The sequence below is a fragment of the Corapipo altera genome, unplaced genomic scaffold, assembly GCF_003945725.1.
Source record: "Corapipo altera isolate COAL_440 unplaced genomic scaffold, ASM394572v1 113, whole genome shotgun sequence".
In the NCBI taxonomy this organism is placed as follows: domain Eukaryota; kingdom Metazoa; phylum Chordata; class Aves; order Passeriformes; family Pipridae; genus Corapipo; species Corapipo altera.
This window is the reverse complement of record NW_020884895.1, coordinates 11644026-11662898: the sequence shown is the minus strand read 5'-3', so window position 1 is coordinate 11662898 and position 18873 is coordinate 11644026. Positions and strand designations below refer to the sequence as shown.

At 45.1% G+C, this 18873-nt stretch overlaps 1 long non-coding RNA gene across 3 annotated transcripts in view; it reads left to right on the top strand.

The window, feature by feature from the left end:
• LOC113949238 overlaps nt 1-18873 on the top strand; it is an 81065-nt gene that overhangs the window by 5536 nt on the left and 56656 nt on the right. For 2 of the 3 annotated variants that reach the window (XR_003528392.1, XR_003528393.1), the window contains exon 2: nt 6702-6797. This is a non-coding gene — a long non-coding RNA (uncharacterized LOC113949238). Of the gene's footprint in view, nt 1-5841; nt 5884-6701; nt 6798-18873 lie in introns of those variants that run through there. The other variant, XR_003528394.1, reaches the window with a different exon arrangement.

The window sequence follows — 18873 nt, the reverse complement described above, 5'->3', positions numbered from 1 at the left end:
AACTTCTGAATTCTTCTACTCTGTTTTCTTTCATATTCTCTTAGTTTGCCTTTCTCTGTTACTCTTACTTTTAATGCAACTTTGAAAGACAAAAGCATTCTCATGACTAAGCCTTGACTTCCCAGACATCAGATGGATTTCCCCCAGTGTTCTGGGCACGATGGTGATATTTAGAGTTTTAATGAAGAGGTGGAGAAAGGCAAAACTAACTCAGTACTTTTCTGAACAGAAACACAGATGCTGTGACTTTGCAGGTGAGATATTAAATAAGCCCTTTACTGAACCAGTAATATTCACCTGTTCTTATCTTTTTGTGCAAGTCCTTATCAAGGGGACAGACGAGGAGGGCAATGGAGAATTTTACAGCTTCTCTAGTTTCTTTAGGATTACTAAGATTTCTTTTTTGTTCCTCCAAGCAGAAGAAGCTTTTGTCTATTTTTTTTCTTTGGCAAATGTAAATAGAAAAAGCTTCCCATCTTGCATTCTGTGAGTGTCTGTGTATGTTGTAGGAGCATGTCAGGTGAAAAGAAAGCTGCTTTAGATGTAACTGCTGTGGCAGTCGGGCTCCAGAGCTGAGAGGGATGGCTTTGGAAAATGACTGGCATTTGTGTAAATAGCAAAACTCTGATTTCTTCACTGAACAAAAGTCCTCCCGAGAAAAGCTTCTTCCAAATTTTAGGCATTTGAATTAAATACAATATAAAAATTCAAATGTTGCTCGGCAAGTTCCATTTGTATTCTGCAGAGAGCTCATGGTAGCTCTCTGCATACATGCAGGACTCCTTCTGAAGGTAATTTAGCTTTTTTTGCTCATATGGTAACTAAAAAGCAGCAATTAACTCCATCTGTTTTCACCAGAAAAGGCAACCTAAATGAGATTTCAAAGGTGCCAAAATGAGGCTGAGGGGAGGTTTCCCTTGGTTTTACCTGGTTCCAGGAGGCTGCTGCCCCAGTGCTGCCAAAGATATCGCTGGGAATGTTTTATTGATAAAAATAGCCCCATCTTGCACGCGTTGTTCCAGGGATGTGCCTGCCATTTTCTGGCACCACGCTGAATTTGAATTATAAAGAGCAGCACAAAAACAAAGCTGAGAGAAAACGAGTTCCTTAAAGAACAACAACTCCTTATGCACCGTGGATTGATTTTTGGGGTTGGGTTTCTGTTTGTTGGCTTTAACCCTGAATTCCCCCTCTTTGCTGTTGGCAGTGAGCAGAGCTGTGCCAGGCTGAGGCACAGTGGGGGTGAGCGGGCGCTGGGCAGTGCTGCTGCACAGGCAGCCCCGTCCCTGGGCACAGCAGGGCTGCAGCACTGCCCTTGCCACGGTGGCCAAGGGGCAGCACGGGGGTGGGGTCCTTCAGAGCCAGGAATCCTTCCCTGTGCTCCCCCCCCCCATTCCTGGCAGCTGGAATGACACCGATGGAATCGCGCTGTTCTGCTCAGGGGAGCACTGCCCCGGCCCTGCTCACTGAGGAACTGAAGCATCCTCATTTCCACAGGCAATTGTTTCAGATATTGGTTTTCACTCTGAGTTTTGTGTGCTGATATGCTGCTGAAAGCAATCGTGACAATTATCTACGAATCACAAGCCAAGTTAGCAGGAACCTTCAGTTTGTTATAGAGAAATCAAAATGCCAATGTGATTTTCTTTTTCGGGTCTGCATTAAAAATCTTTCTTTAAGAAGCCTTTGATTAAATCAGGGTTACAAAAGTTATTAAATCTGTCAAATTTCCAGAGAAAACGCTCTATACCATATTTTTGCTAAGAATTTTGAAAAATGGTATTGATACAATAAAATCATTTTCATCCTTTTTGATATAGTCAAAAGTTTATGTATCAGTCAGACGTTAATAAATGGTGCTCAACAATGCATTCAAACTGTTCAGAATCCTGCAGGGCTCATCCTTCTGGTGCAGGACAATAAATACTGTTGTCAAAGACCAGAGTAATCCAGAAATTCCAGCTGCATGTTGGAGAATTTGGGTTAAAGGGTGGATGTGAGGGAGCTTTTCTGCTTCCTAATGCACTCGTGGAGCTGAGGTAGAAGCAGATTAATGGAGCTGACACTCCAGTGCTCTCAGTTCTGCTCGTGTGGAACGTAGAAGCAGAATCAGCCTGTAGATGCACACTGGAATTTCTGAAGGATGGGGGTTACCATGGATACACTCAAGCCACCACAGACTGGTGTGAATGCAAAGCTCTAATTTTTCTCTCGTTGCAGGAGGATTTGTTCTGATAAGAAACTTGTGCTGCCGCTGTTTCTCCTCCCCCTCCCACTTGTTACTGAAGCAGTACAACTCCGGGTGTTGTGTGTGTGCTGAGGGAGGATTCTGAGCACGTTGCTCTCTCTGCTGCCCAGGGTTGGCATTTTCACTCGCCAGGGAAAGTTCACCTGAGTGTTATTTTGAATGAACAATGCAACTGATCCATTTTGGGTGCTGGGAATTCTTACGCTGTGACAAACCCTCCATTTTCAGACTGCAAGTAAACATGAGTGTCCCTGTCCTTCCTTCCACTGCAGGGGGAGAGGTGTCTGTGGTGGGAAAAAGCTCTGTGGAGCAGATAATGGGACAGAAACAAGTTAGAGGGGGAAATACCAGGAAGTTTGTTGAGTTCGGGGCTAGTGTGCTTTTCCTATATGTAGGAGTCCCAAGGGGACTTGATAGGAGGAAATACTTCTTTGGAATGTGCAGAAAATTGGTATTGGGAGCAAAAGGGCTCCTGAAGATGTGTGGGAAGAGAATTTAGTCTCTGAACTCCTGCTGTAATTGTGAAAACTTGCCCTTTCCTCACTGCCTGCCTTCTCTTGTGTAAGCTGCAGCACCAAGGGAGGGTGAGAAGGGCTCTCATCAGCTCCACGTGCCTCTGCTCTCTGTTCAGCTGTTGAATTCCTTACAGCACAGTCTGTAGTTACAGCTGAACGAAGCTGCTCCAAGCACAGGTATCCCAGGAGAAGCCCCAGCTCTGCACCAGCCAGTTCCCAGCACGGGCGGGGCTGGCCCCTGTGGGATCCCGTGGCTGTGACCCAGCTGTCCCGTGGGGGAGCAGCCACAGCCCCAAATGTTGGAGTGCCCTGGTGGCCCAGCACCAGGAGTGTCTGTGCCAGCCTGAAACACAGCCAGGGGTTATGTTTCATGGGGCAACTCTCTCGCCATTTCAATGATGTGTCACTGATGGAACTGATGTCTGAATCGAGGAATTGAATTCAAACAGTGAAGCACATGGAAGAGTGTTACTAAAACACACTGGCTGATGTTGATAGTGTTGCTACTTCTGGAAATATTTCTTCTTGACCCAGTAAAAAGTTGCTGGAGTCCTGCTGTTCCTCGCTGTGTTTGTGGTTTTCTCTTAGTTCAGTTGATGCTAACTTGGCTGGTGTACACCAAATAGCCAGATCCTCATGCTTTCCATTCCTGCTGTTGGCCTGTGGGGCTGTACTCATCAAAACATAAATAATATAACAGCAGCAGTTCAGGTGGTGGAAGATCTACATTTGTGTCAGCTCCAGTGGAAGAAACGGAGGGAACACAGGAAAACCCCCATGTCCATTTGTATCCCTGCCAAGGAGACGGTATTATCATTATTTCAAATGGAATACAGACAGTTGGAATGTTTCCCCTGGCAAATGCCTTTGGGAGGATGCTGCTGTAAAATATATTCTAGAGCAGCTGATTGGTTATTACAGAAAATACTATTCCATAAGGACCCATAATTTTAGAAAGTGCTATCCCTGAGAATAATAGAGTGCCGTGGTTAGTAAATGATTTCCCATTAACCCTCAGTATTCAGCTCTTATTTGGTGAAATTACTAAAACTTTGCAGTTATTTTTTCCCTTTCAGACCCTAACTAGTCCTGAGGGGATAGCTTGGTTAATATGCTGATAACACCATTAACGGGCACTTATAGGATCTGTGCTTTTTGTAAGCTGTGAGTGAAAACAGATGACTGTTGCTGTTTTCTCCTTTTATTAGTGAGCTGTTTTTCTCAATCTGCATGCTGCAGGACTCAGGTGGAGCTGATCATTTCTGTCTGCTCATCAGAACTGCTGCTCCCCAGCACTTTTTATTTCTTTACTTGGAAATGTGTGACTAAGGTCAGGCTACATCCCCCGGTAGGAGCGATGTGAGCATACCTAACCTGGCTTGGGGCAGCCTGTGGCTGCAAGGTTGCTGTCAGCATTTACAAGTTTCAGGGATACTCAACTCCCTAGAAGTCAAGTATTTGCCATAAATGAGCTATTAGTGGTGTGCTACAGCTCTAAACCCCAAAGATTTTATCCACTTTGTAATATTTTGTATTGCCTCACTCCCACAAGATTTCCTTCTTGGAATTCCACTGAGTTTGTAACCTCAATAGGAACTGACAGCAACTTGTTCCACAGATAACTCATGGCCTTCTTCAAAGTATTTTCTACCGCCAGTTTCTCTCGAAAATCTGCTAATTTTATTGTGGTCTTGTGGAATTTGTGACCTGCATTTGTTACATTTTTGCTGGTTTTGCAAAAAATGTGTTTGCAGTGGAATTGAGGACAGGATTTTGAATTGCTTTAAATTGATTGCAAAATTCAGGTTTCCAGAGAGCAAAAAAAGTGAATCAGTCTTTCAGTTCTCTCCTTAAGTGGACATAAGTTTCTAGATTGAGCATTTGGAGAAAAAAAAAAGGAAAATTAGAGATTTGCAAGTCCAAACTCTTACTGAATCCCTGGTGAGAACAGATAGTGTTTGCTCTTTGCATGTGTCCTTCCACCTGAGCAGAGCACCAGTATTTTGCAGGGGAGAGCTGAGCTGTGAGTGGCTGAGCTGTGAATGCACAAGCAAACAAGCAGCGTTGGTCCATCCAGGTGCTGCAGACAGCCTGGCAGTGGGAAGATCCTGGCTTCAAAAAAGACATGTCCATAGTTTTTGCCATGTTTTCATATGATGTTTGTGTCTATTTAGCTTAGGATAGATACTGAGAATCAAAGTCTTCCCATCCCAAGGAGCTGTGGCCAAAGCAGCCCCGAGGTCCTGAATCCCTTGATTTGGTTGATTTCTGTCTCTCTTCAGACCCTGTGGCTCCCTCAGCTCCGGGCTGTGCCGTGTGGTTGTTGTTATGACAACTGTGCAGTTTGGTACCAGCACTGCTTTGCTGCTCCCTGTTAGTGTCTGGTGCCTTGGCAAAGGTGGCAATCCTTATTTATTAACTTACCCCAAACCGTGCTAGCCCTCACACTGCCTCCAGACTGGGGGAACTCTCTGGTGCTTTAAACAAGCCCTCTGAACGTGCAGTGTGCACATCTGAAAGGTACATTAAGGCATGTTGAAAAAGCTATTTAGTAGCAACCAGGGCTTTCTGTGCGCTTTTATGAATCAGAGATGAGACCAGAATAGATGCTAGTGCTGCAGTCTATGCCCTAGCTTATTCTGCAGTTGTTTCCCTGTGTAGACAAGGCCTCCATACTGAAGAAAGTTTAGGATTGGCAGTTTTCATGGGCATGAGAGGCACTAAGATGTGTTAACCTGTTGCAGAAAGCTGTAGAGAAGCTCAGCCTTCACCTCCCTTGTGTCCTCTGCTGTCTCCTGGGGTTTACTGATGGTGCAGGCCGAGTGTCACAGTGCTGTAGAGCTTTCAGGCACGCTACCAGAGGGAACAGAGCCTCATTTCCAGCGGGATTCCACCCTCAGCCTTGTCCTCGTCTGCAGCCCTGGCCTGGAGAACACGAGGCAAAAGAGAACTCGTGAACCTGTGGAAGTTGGCCTGTCCCACACAATGAAATTAGCCATCAGACCTGATTTAAATATTTTGGCATATGCTGAGAGAAGCGATAGCGCCAGCTTCCAAAGCCCCTAAGCCTTGTTTTCAGCTGTGGAGCTGCTGTCCCCGTGCCCCGTGCCCAGCAGGCAGGTGAGAGCTGCTCTCCGTGACGCTGCCGAGAGAGGACGGGAGAGAGGTGAAGGCTGAGCCGCGCTGGGGGTGCCGGGAGCCTGGGAGAATTCTTTCCTAGGAAGGGGTTGTTGTTAGATTTCAAGGTTGAATTTGAACGAAAAGCGATGCCATGTTCTTGTGTGAGAGGCTGAGGCACCCGCGGTGTGATCCTCGCGGTCTCCAGGCTCCCAGCACAGCCGGCAGCTGCTGTTGGAGCTGCTCTGCGCTCACCCCCTGTGCTCTCGCAGCCAGGAGCTGCTCCCCAGCAGGGCACTCACACCGCGCTGCGCTTCCCGGCTGGGGGGTTGGTCTCAGCGGGTCACAGATGCATCAGAGCTCTGAATACCTTTCTGAAAAGAAGTGAAATGAGCGATTGTTGTTGTTTAACAGAGCAAAAAGGAAACAGGTTGTTAAATATTTGCATTAGGTGCAAACCTACTGCCACTGGAAAACAGCTCTTACTCTGTCACTCACTCTGGAGGCCAGACCATGTGTCTGGGTAGCAACTGTGAGGTTTGATGAATCACCGTCCAAAGAATTAGAAGGTGTCATGATCTAATCATGTTCTTAACAAGCCACTGAATATCTGCAAACAAAAGAAGAAACCACAGAAGTCTTAGCCTGGAATGTTTTCCAGATGAAAGATATTACTGTTTGCTTGAGTGCAAATTATTACAGATTCTGAAGCAATAATGAAGAAATTAATTGGGGTTTTTTAATCTTTTTTGTTTTCCTCTGTCAATTAAAATTTGTTCCATCGTATGGCTCAGTGTCTAATTAATTGTACTTCTTCTTAGGGTAAGAAAATAATCAGTAAAGAGAATATGTAGAGAAGCATAATGCAGTTTCATCTGTTCCAGATCCAAGATTCTTTCCTGAAGTCCAGGGGAAAGGTAGAGATCCTTTTTCCACCTTTGTGCTTTTTTTAAGGACTTGAGTCATATCTACAAAATTAAAATAGACAATTTTTCATAGCTTTAGTGGGCTCAGAGCCATGTTCTTTTCAAAACCTTTTTCAAACTCTCCTTAAAGCTTCTAAGAAATGCCCCAATAGTGAAGGGAATAAGCTTGGAGTCTTCTAAAACTGATCTGGTTAACAAGAACAAAACCATCAGTGTCATCCTGAATTTTGGTAATATTTTACCTGTTTCCTGCCCTTTCCTCATGAATGTGTAAAGTCATACACAATTTTGGGACATGGAAAGCTGAAAATTCATGTGAACTTACGATTAGCACAGTTGTAGATGAGATTAAAATTTGACAGGAGATGAAGTAATTTGTGTTCCTGTGAGTACACGTGGCTTGTTTGTCACTCCTCAGCCACTGTAAACTCTTTGGGGGGGTATTTTCCACCCCTCTATTTTGAATTGGAGTAAAGTGGAAAATATTTGAAATACTTCCTAAATTTTCAGTGGCTCCTACTGTAAGCAGAAAAAAAGGGGAAATAAAACTTCTTGAGCAAGAAAGATTTTGAACAGACCAGGCCTGCCACTGATTATCTTTCTTTCTGAGAACGGGACTAACTTCTTATTCCCTAGAAGACCTAAAACCTTTTCCATGACCTTTATTTTGTCTTTTATGAAAGTCAGTGGATTTTATTTTTATTGAAGTCCTATTTTTTTATCTCTTTAGAAAAAAAACCCAAACAAACCACCCCTGTCTCTCCTTCTGCCACAGAGGTGTCTAACTGTGACATTTCAGTTTATAAATGTGCTTCAATGTGTACAGCAAATTGATAATTTCACTTGTGTTCCTGTGGACAAGCTCTTTCATCTACACATGAAACCGAGGTGACTTTGAGGTGACTTTTTTGATGCACCCTAGACCTCCACAACAATAGCTGTTTCACCAGCCTGTTCCTGATCCTTGGTCAAAGCAAGAGCACCATCAGGGAACTCTTCCCTACTCCATCCGTGTGCTCCTGCTGGATTCACTGCTTCTCCTGCCCACCTGAGCTGCTCCCCGGGCTCCCTCTGTGCTGCACTGCAGCTGAGCTGGGGCTGGCCCTGCATCCCAGAACTGTCCCTGCATCCAGAACTGTCCCTGCATCCCAGAACTGTCCCTGCATCCCAGAACTGTCCCTGCATCCAGAACTGTCCCTGCATCCCAGAGCCTCAGGCTGGCCCTGCATCCCAGAGCCTCAGGCTGTCACTGCATCCCAGAACTGTCCCTGAATCCCAGAACTGTCCCTGCATCCCAGAGCCTCAGGCTGTCCCTGCATCCCAGAGCTGTCCCTGAATCCCAGAACTGTCCCTGCATCCCAGAACTGTCCCTGCATCCCAGAGCTGTCCCTGCATCCCAGAGCCTCAGGCTGGCCCTGCAGCACAGCTGGTGACACCGAGCTGCAGCCGAGGATCCCGCTGGCTGCTGCAGGTCCCTGTGCTGTGCAGTTCCCTGGGGGATGTTGTCTCTGGGCACATCCCAAAGAGCTGCTCCACCCCCTCACTCGGCCGTGGGCAGGTGACTGTTCCTTGCTTTGGCCAGCTTGGGCTTGGCTGGTGAGGGAAGTCCAGGGAATCTCTGCTTTTGCTGCCCTTGAACAAACCTGTTGCAGTCCCTGGCAGCACCCCAGCCTCACTGGGAGGTGTTCTGAGGGACAGCTGGCATCGGTGCCACCCCAGAGACCTTTTCCCAGGCCCCACGCTGAGCCTGGCAGGTGTCCCTGGTACAGGTGGTGTCACCAGCCCAGCCAGGAGGGTTTTTCCCAGCGGGCACAGCCATGGGGAATGTCTGTGGGCTGCTGGACAATAGCCCAGGTTTGCATTAAACCACTGCAAATACAAGAGAACAGTGGGTACTGCAGGAGGCATCGGTACCTTGGGTACACTGGGGCTTGCAATCAAACACTGAATCAAAAAAGGGATTTGATAGAAAAAGAAATAACACAAATGTCACTGTACGAGGCAGAAATCTGAATGTAATCACAGCTGATTGTGGATGTGCTGTTCCTGACTGCTCAGAACCAGGGAAATGTGCATTTGAAAGCCATGCTTGGATTTGGTATAAATTGTTTACGAAGTGCTGTACTTGTTCAATAACAAAATCAATTTAACCTCATAATGCACAATGTTAACATACTCATTGTCAAAGAGAAAAAGCTGCTCGTCTCTCCCATTGCATTTTCTCAGACCTTTTGAGGAACTGTGGCTCTGGTTCCGTGTACCCTTCTCTGCAGTCTGTCTATCCAAATTGATTTCCCAATTTCCCCAGCATTTCTTTGAGGAAAAAGCAATGGTTTCTTACCTCAGCATAGTGTGATTATCCACTGCTGCCTAATTCAAAATCAAAATCAAAACTCTCATCTAGAAAAATAAGAATAATGGTGGGATGTAAGCTAAAGTTAATAGAGTTGTTCTAGCTTAGACACTGTAGTTCAGGTCTTTAAATCTAAATTTTTAGAACATAAAGGAAATATTTTTAAAGTTGTGAAGCAGTGTGGTTTGAAGATTAATTAGAAAGATCTCAGAGATCTGCATTTTTGACTCTGGTGATGAATGGCCTGTGAGCAGCCCAGCTGCTGCTCTGCACATCTGCAGGAGGAGGAGGCTCTGTCAGACACTCCCAGACCATTCCTGCCCTTGGCTGCTCAGCACAGGAGTGAGATCCCAGTCAGACTGCAGGCTAATGGGGGACTGTCTAACAAGGTGCTCAAGAGATTTGTTCAGGTTGATCAGCAAAAGCTGATAGGAAATTATTCACATTTAAATTAATATATAAGAAAAGAAAAAAAAGGCTTAGGTGATTTTGTAGAGGAAAAAGAAGTGAAAAGGAAAAATCGATTATTTTTGCCTTGCTGTACAGCCTAAATGATTCTTCAGAGATGCCATTGCACAATCAAGGTATTTTACTAATCCACACTCTGCCTTTCTGGAGGATGTACAAATATGAAGGGAAAAAGTAAACTAGGAGACACTGAGCAGAAAACACATGTTGAGCTCTCAGCCCGTATTTTATCACCTTTGCAGAACAGCTTTTGTGCTTCTAATGCCTTTGGGTGCTCCAAATGGTATGTGGATTGGTTGAAAACAAAACTTTTGGAGGTTCAAACAAGGAGGAACTGAAATCACTGTGAAGCAGGAAAAGCAGGAAGGTTGTGGGCCAGGTTGCCTTCCTAGTTGTGAGGGATTCCAGGCACGTCGTCCTGGCAGGATTCCTGAAGGCCACCCAGCCCCAAAGCTCCCTGGCACTGGGCAGGAACAGCAGAGAGCACCAGCGGGGTCAGCATCACCCCTGTGAGTGCAGTGCCCACCTCTGCCATGGCCCTCCTGCTTTCCCAGTGTGCTCAGCCTGGCCTTGAGGAGCCTTATCTCCCTGCCTGCAGCTGCTCTGCTGTGTTTTGCAGCCCCAGCTGCTGCTCAGAAGGCCCGTGGTGTGCAGCTCCCCGCTGGGTTTGGAGGTTGGAGTGCGATGTGTGACCTTGTGGGGGACAAATCCAACTTTGGGGACCTTCACTGAATGGACACAGGAGAATTTTCTGGTTGGGTAACTCTGTGTTAACAGACAGTTCATTAAGCTCTTTTCTGAGCACTGTATTCCAAACACACTGTGATTCAGCTGACAAAGACTTTGTTGCATCTTCTTTGTTGATTGAATTTCTGGACTTCACATACTTAATATCCAACCCACCTTCCAACATTGACTGTGTAGTGCATTAAAATTAGAGAGGCTAGAGGAATATGACAGACATATAGTAGAAAAAGACTAAAGATTATGCAGGAGCCTTGGAAAGATGAAGAGATGTTATTTTTAGCAGCATATGGATGACCAGCAAGACAAAACCTGGGACATTTCCTTTGCTAACATAATGTTTTTGAAAGGCCCAAGCGTCCTGAGGAAATGAAGAGGAAATCCTTAAATCTGGGGTGGATTTGGCTGGTGGAAGGGTCAATTGTAATTTAGTTTGGGCTCTAAGAAAGTAATAGATGAGATTAGAAAGTTTTCTAATGCATTTATGAATGGGAAGTTAAAATATGAATGAGGGGCACCCAAATGTTGGCTTCCCCAGTCCCAGAGCTGCAGCCTGTGTGCTGGATGTGCGAGGGGAGGGTTTAGGACCCCATCAGCTGGTGTCCTGACCAGCTAAAATGAACCTGTCTCCTCTCTGCCTGGGATTCCCAACACATCCAGCACCCAGGGAAGTTGAACAGACTCATACCAGCTTCGAGGAAGCAAATTTAAAGCCACAGTTTTGTATCTCACTAAAGACAAATGCAAATGCTTCCCTCCTCGGGAACAGCAGCGTGACCATACAGGTGACTGCAGCCACTGTCAACCTCTCATCAGTGAGCTCTAGAGTGTTCACTTCCAGACCTTGTTTCAGTTTGACTCTGCTGAAAATGTCTGGGTTCAGGGCCCAGCCCGGAGGGGTGGAGGTTCTGTTCCTCTGGCTGGCAATCTCTAGTTGTTTTCAAAACTCAGCATTTGTGACAAAGGACAAGGAACAATGTCCACTAACACAAATTTAAAGTATGCAATGATGATCTATAATTAAGTCATGATCTCTTTTTAAACTACAGACCTTATAAGAGCCTGACCTTTCAGAATTCAAAGCCTAAACTGAAAGAGATTCATGGAAGTATTTTTTATGTAACCATTATTTAAAGCTTCCACTCTGTAATTAAATTTTTTCTCCTTGCAAGGGAGAAAGAACTGTTCCTGAAAAAGCTTCTCATATGGTGAGCAGTATAATTAGAGAACTAGTTATGCAAATGTCACAGAAAAATGACCTTTAATGAAGCAATATCAAATGAAAAAGCTATTACAGCTTGCAGAATGAAGAACAGCTAAAAGTTGAATTACTGAAGTGGATCCTGGGCTCGCTGCTGTTAAGATTCCCCATGTGGGCTCCTTCTTGTGTGTAACAGAGAAAGGAGGAGAACAAACAGTCCTGTGGCAGACTTGGCACAGGAAATGCTGTAAGAGCTTGTGAAGGAAGAATTTCCACTTTGTGTCACCACTGGCTGCAAAAAGATGCCAGGATCTGTTACCTACAGGGGCTGTGAGGAAGCATCTTCTCTTCAAGGACAATCCCAGTTGGAATTACTTCTGCTGATGTTTCAGTCTTGTGGATTTAAAAGTACTTTTCATATGTTGAAGCACGAGGTATAATATAAAAAAAAAAATCACAGATGATATCCAAAATCATGTTGGGAAGGATATGCAATATAACAATTCTCTAATTTTTTTGTTGCTCATCTCAGGTTTTCCTGTTTCACGTTTGTCATGTGTCCAAAGAATCTCCTCAGATCAGGTTGACTTTTCCTTAACATTTGAGTCTATGTATGTGGATACATTATTTAAAAAAAACAAACACAAATATTTTTGTATCCTCTACAGTCTTTTTAATATTATTGGTGGGAAAGCCACGTGGCAGGAAGAGTATTAGGGTGATTATGGTTTGGTGAGGGTATAAGCAAATGCTGGGAGGAGGGAGGGGAAGCTCTCAGTAACCTGTTCACACTGGCACTGGATTTCTGGCCGTGCAGGGCTGTGCTGTGGGTCAGTCAGGCTCTGCTGTGTCCTGCACAGGGAGCAGGGAGAGTCTCCTCCCCCGTGCAGGCACAGGGATGGCAGTGGCAGATGGCAGTGGGGATGTGACACCGTGTTCTAGCAAAGCTCTGCTCCGTGGAGCTGCTTCCCTGCAAACGGGAGTGAAATGGGAATGACCTTTCCAGGAGAAAGCAGCAATTTCTGATTCATGGTACAACGTGGGATGGAAATTTTCAGATCGCAATTTTCTTTCATTCTGTAAGAGTTTGTCAGGAAGAAAGCACTGCTGGACTGTCTGAGTCCTCAAACACTTCATGCAGGAAGCTGGCACCAGAAGTTTGTTTCACGATGTTGAAGTTCACGATGATTCATACTGCAGAAGTAGTTTATTTTTTAACTCCAAATTTCTGCCAAATTGCACTTCTTGGTAGGGCTCCTCTCATCTCTACCATCACAGCAGGGTTTCAATTGCCTGCCCTACCCAGAGGTTTTGCTGGTTCCCTTTTTTGTCCCCTCAGAGAGGACTGGTCTGTGGATAGAGTACCACGACTGAGAAGTCTCTAGAGTCTGGGAGCTGATCTGGTGTCCCTCTCTGGTACAGATTTTCCATGTAACATTAAGTGATTCTCTCACCTTCTTGTGCTTTACTGTCTTTATGTGTGCAGCCATCTCTGAAGTGAGATGTTACTCACACAGGTGCCTTGCAGGGTGTTAGGACAGCGTGTGTTGGGATTGCCACAGGGAGCCCTCAGAACTTTCATCCCCTGTCCTTGCAGTGGCTCAGCTGCTTGGCTGGCTGGGCTGGGTAAGCACTGAGGGTTCAACTGCTTGTTTCTTACAGGCCAGAATTACCTTCTCCTATATAAAAATTGGGTATTTTGATCTGATCTGCCCTCAAATCGAAGGGAAGGGTTTCTGTGCCACCCCACTGCCCCAAGCAAGGTGAACAGTGGCAGCAAGTAATAAATCCCTTTGCTGACGTGTTTGGGACAAGAGATTATTCCCAGACCCGGGGCCTGAATTTGTTCGACACCTTGACCTGTTTCATCCCTGTTGAGAGGCATCAAAAGTGATGGGACAGGAACGGCTTCAGCAGCTCTCCTGCAAAAAGTGTTAGGATGGTTCTTAAGCATTAAGCACTTTTCTCTTGGCTGTACACTTACTGCTTTATTTAATCTTACTTATCTCTGTTTACTCGAACCAGCAGTGTAAAAGCGAAGCACTTTATTGAGGAAATCGATTGGTTTGTTTGTTTGTTTCCTAAATGAGCGCTGCTTCTGCCTCTTGAGGCTTGTTTACTTTGAGTCAATGAATTAGTCAAAAAAGGCCCTGCCTGTAAGTGCCTGAGTTGTCCCAATAAGATTCTTGGGTTTAAAGGCAGACAGTTGCTCCCCTGCTTTGCCAAATCCAGGCTGTAAGCACTGGAATTGTGTGTTTGGGGGAGGGGCTGCCCAGGAACCTCTGAGCGTTTCAGTGTCTCCTCACCCACGGAGCAGAGCTGGCAGAGTGGGGACAGCCCGCCTGCACTGGGGCACCGGCTTCTGCTGCTGGATGGGCCTTGCTTTTCCGAGTGTTTTGGGGAATTTTGCACCCAGCTGAACTAAATACCGTGCTGACTTCAGATGTTAGGAGAGACACAGGGCACGGAACAGATCCCTGACTCACGGGGGTAATTTTCTCCTGTTACTTCCTAAACCTTTGTTTGCCGACTCCTTGAGGGTGGGCTTCTACTTTGATGTTTTATTGTCTTTCAAATCACTAGTTTTATTTTTACCACCAGTAATTTTTGGAGTGCTCTGGAGGGAGGGAGGAAGGGAGAAAAAAAGGGATGTAGTAATTATTAATGTATTTGGTTAGATTATGAAGTCTCAAAGCTCATTAAAAATGAGAAACCATGGCAACCTCAACAATCCCTCCCACACATATTATACCTACCTTACAATGTGCAAAGTACATTTAGAGAAGAAAAATTAAGCATAAAGAAAAGGGGACAAAAAGCATTCACTTTCTATACTGCTATTTTTAATTCCCAGCTCCTGCAAACCAACACCCTTGTGCTGGCAGCACTTTGAACTCTGCCATGTAAAATATAAGTAACTGGTCATTGGGCTGAGCTGGGGATCTCTTCTCACTATCAATCTTTATTCTCCTGAGATTTCCTGTGGTGCATTTTGAGTAAAGAACAGATGTAATGGGAAGTTGGTGGCCAAGGAAAGAAAATGTGAACGTTGCAGTTTCCCTGTGTGTGTCCTCTCCTGAGACACTGGGAGTTTGGGACAGTCCTGTCTCTCCTTGACTGCAGGTCTCCAGTATAGACCTGACATCAGTACTGCTCATCTAATTGAAAGAAAGGTGAAATTGCAGCTCTGTTAAGTTCAGTTAAAGGATATTAGAGAATACTAATTATGCCTATTTTCTGTTTTAAAATACAAAACCCATCTGAAACTTAATTGAAACTTATAGCAGTTATGGCATCTGAAAGTTTGCGTGGAACAGAAGAGAACAGTGGCAGATAACACAAAAACCAAGGGGCTGTGACCTCCATCAGGCCTTCCTGAGAGAGGTTTTTCATCTTCTGTGTCTGCATCGATCCAGGATGTTTTGGTAAAAACTTGGAATAATGACCCTGGCATCACACTTGACCTGCACTGGCCTGCTCAGGAAGTGCTTCCTGTACTACAGCTCTTCAAAAGGCACACTCTCCATGAGGGTCACTCCTTCCGACTTTATCCACATTTTCTACAAAAGCACCTGAATTCAGATAGTTTGGTTTAGTAAGACATTAGATGAAACCCTGATGAATGAGTGCTAGAAACCGAATAATCTAAAAATGAGTGACTGCCTGAGCTGTGTGACACCCCATGCCATTCCCCCAAAAGGCCCTGTGGTGTCAGTGTCCAATGCAGAAAGCTTCCTGTTGCTGCTATCAATTTTAACTTGTTGTTTAGATTTGTAGCTGAGCAGAGGCTGCACAGATTGCCATTTGCTTGCTGAGGTAGCCATTTCTCATTTCAGATAGCAGGTCTGCACGTGTCCATGTAATGTCCTCTCCAAATACAATAATTTTCTCTTATTGTACTCTCAGTCTGTGCCAGAGTAAATTTTTAAAGACTAACCAATATGGAAATTTCAGGTAGAAATTTCTGGAAGGCCCATTTTTTCGGTGTCCTTAGGGACTGTAGTTTTCACGGATGTTCCTTGAGAAAAGTTGTTCATTGTGTGAACAAGCTGTGCCCTCGCTGCCAGTGGCATTTTTATATCCATTCTCAGGACTTTCTTGGATGGGTGCAAACTTGGGTAGGCTGAAATTTTAGTAAGTATAGTGAATCCTTGAGCAAAAAAAAGAAGTGTTTGCTGCAGGCTGGTTTTGGCATTCTCATGAGGTTTTGGTGCCTGGCTTCTTTCCCACCTTCCCCTCCCTCTGCTGCACGAGAGGGGAGCTCTTCTCAAGCAGCACTGCATCATCTCCCTGCCCATGCTGCTCCCACTCCAAGATGTGCAAGTAGATTTAGTGACAGCAAGGAAGTCTTGGAAGAACAACTTGCTTCTGTTTTGACTTAAGAAATAACGGAGGAAGAATTTGTATTGCAATGTATGCTCAAGCAAACCAGCTACATGCACAGCAGCTACTCCCTCTGTAAGGGCACACTGCTGGGTTTCCTGTGCTCTGGAATGCTGGAGGCTCCCTCCATACCTAGGGCAAGAGCAGGTAAGGCCAGGGCAGCACTCCTCACAGGAATACCTCACCCCCAGACAAAAGGTGCCCCGGGGAAGACATTCCTGACCCGAAGGATCACAGGCATTTGATGTCATCTGCACTGCAGGGATGGAGGCTCCCTGCACACAGGGGGGATTTACAGGTCACTGCTGTGCATGTGCCTGCATTTTTGGGGGGAAGGGTGGGAGTATTCACATATATGCACAGCAAGGGCAAACCATGTATTCAGGCAGTCCTGGTTAGCTGACTCCTGGCATTTCCTAGTGAGAAAGGGAAGAGCTCCTGGTGAGTGGGGAAATGTCTCCAAGGGGATGTATCAGACAGCACTCGTGTGGGAGTGCTGAGTGTGTTCAGCCAGTACATGCAGTACCAAACTGAAATAGCACGTTTAGCACCCTGCAGACTGCCTGGGGACACTGATGCTTTCTGTGCTTGCTTTGCAGTGAAAAATAATAATATTTGTTTCAGCAGAAGGCTATTTTTATACTAAGGTGGTATAACAACCTGGGGCTAAAGGAATCTGTAGCTTACCATAGCCAGGGGCTCTGAGAGGATGTAAAAAAGGGTTAGAGAGCTTCTGGGGAGCTGTTTTTCCCACATGCTATGCACAGGGAGTGAAGAATCCCAAGGCCAAGGTTAATTAATTTTATTTATCGACCATACTGTATGCACACTGTGCTCATGCAACTGTGGATGAAATTTAGGGGTACATTAAGAGGTGGTTTAGCAACAGGGAGCTGAGCATTAATGACCTGCTCCCCACATTCAGGCCTTTACAGCACCTGGCTTTGAGTGGCAGAAAAACCACAAGGGGACAGAAACTGAAGAGGTTTTATCTCTGTGTGAATTCATAAAATCCGATGATTATTGCTTTCTTAATGGCTTCTTTTTAGCAAAAGTCACCATCACACTGTGGTTTTTCAAGGCAGGATGAATTCTGCTGGGTTTACTGCCAGCTTCTTAGGAGTGGCACATCCTACTCCTTTGCTGAGGGAATAATACTGACATTATAAGGGTGGGCTATGGCTGCAGAACAACGAGGGAAAAGGGTGGGGTGTTTGGGGTAACAGAGAATAAGGGAGCTGCTGTTCTGGAGTGGCTGTAGTCCATTATCACTGGTGTCTGGACTGGTGGAGGGACACTGGCTTAGATGGTGCCAGATGCTCCTCCAGGGCAGAAGAATCAGGTTCCTGGTGGCTGATACAGCTGTGCACCTGAGAGTTCCAGCCTGGGCTGCTCTTCAGTGTGTTGGTTACTGACTGCTCCAACTTTCTGCTTGTGTAAGCCATTATAATTCTGGTTATGGTGTAACTACATAGCACATCTTTCTTTTTCTGTTTTAATACTGCTTCATCTCAGTGGCATTGTGCACTGAGAAATGCCCCAGGTGACTGTACCTCATTTGGGGAAGTCTTTCCAGCCCTCAGCATGCAGTGTGCCACCTTTCAGTGCTGTCCAGGACCCACTTGCTTCCCTTTTCCAAGAGCTATTAGTGCTTTTTTAGCTGCAGTTTTTTCTGTGACCTTTAATATACTCTGTGTTCTGAACTGGGATTTAAGCTGAAGCAATTATATCACCTGTTTTTTCAGATAATTACTTGTTGATTTATATATTGGAATTATAAGATTTCCTGTCTTATTTTCCATCCTTATTAGTCTTGCATTTTTTCTGGTTCTACAATCACAACTCTTACAGCCTGTAGCAACACCAAACTCCTTGGTGGAGGAGTGAGCTCACACAGAGTCCTGGATGGATTCCCTGGCTATTGAAGCCAGGTAGGCTTCAAAGATTTAATTTACCATCACAATTTTGCCTCAGCATTTCTGAGGAGCCTTGGAGAGCATTTGGCTCAAATACGTATGCTTAAAATTAGCCAGTTTTAATTACTTAGCCTGGCAAGTGGCTTCTGTTCAGTTCTAATTTGGGGATCAAGCAGACCAGGTTGATTTTCTCTGCAGTACGTGCTGCTGGGTGTCACACGGTGGTTAGCAGAAGAGAAGCAGATAAATAATTATATAATTGTGTGGGGATAATTACAGCAGTTCATGTTTTATTAGAAACCTGCATTCAAGATTTTCCTATGTGCATAATTACAGCAAAACACACAAGTGTCTTTGCTGTCTGTTGACTGCACTGTGTGATGTCTGGGTAATGAGCTGGCATTCTCACCTTTCTGATACAGATAATATACAGAAAACTGCAGCATGCTTTAGTCTCTTCAGTCTTTTTATTCACTAAACATGCTGCAGTACATCAATGCACTGTAGCTGTGAAAATAACTAATTAAGGTGTGGTTGTCAAAAGCAGTTAACACATTCATTTTTCATGTGCAATTCTTACTGCTTTAAGGTATTTCAATTAAAATGGTCAGGTTTTGAGGATGGGGTCCTTAAATATTTAGGGGTTTCTGGTTTGGAGTGGTCATGCACTACAGGCTGGAGGAACACTTAACCAATGAGCAGTTCTATGATTTTTTATGACCAGTTCTGAATGGCTTCCTGGTGTTCACACTCTTTACCTCTTCTTGGTGTAAATGTTTTCTGCCTTAATGTGTACAGCCTTACCTATAGCTGCTCCAGGTTAACACTGCTGGTGTAGCTGTGGTGGGGTTTAGCTTTTGTTTGCTTGATTATATTTCCATACTCTTTGAATTTGTTTCCTACTGCATTTGAGGTGTCTTCCTGTGCTTTGTGTAAGGTGTGCTGCCAAACGTGCAGGGCGTGAGGAGCTCCAGGAGCTCCTTGGTGGTTTCTGTACCCCAG